Source organism: Nematolebias whitei, chromosome 22 (assembly GCF_014905685.2).
Source record: "Nematolebias whitei isolate Nwh7 chromosome 22, NemWhi1, whole genome shotgun sequence".
Taxonomy (NCBI): Eukaryota; Metazoa; Chordata; class Actinopteri; order Cyprinodontiformes; family Rivulidae; genus Nematolebias; species Nematolebias whitei.
The window spans coordinates 9,282,840-9,283,099 of record NC_056519.1 but is presented as its reverse complement, the minus strand read 5'-3'; positions in this window follow the sequence as shown (position 1 = coordinate 9,283,099).

Below are 260 nucleotides of genomic sequence, written 5' to 3'. Positions count from 1 at the left end.
CCAAACTGATAAAAAATGACACATACTATAGTATGACTTCCAAACTGGTGAAAAATAACACAATCTATAGTATGACTTCCAAACTGGTGAAAAATGACACAATCTATAGTATGACTTCCAAACTGATGAAAAATAACACAATCTATAGTATGACTTCCAAACTGATGAAAAATGACACATGCTATAGTATGACTTCCAAACTGATGAAAAATGACACAATCTATAGTATGACTTCCAAACTGATGAAAAATGACACATAC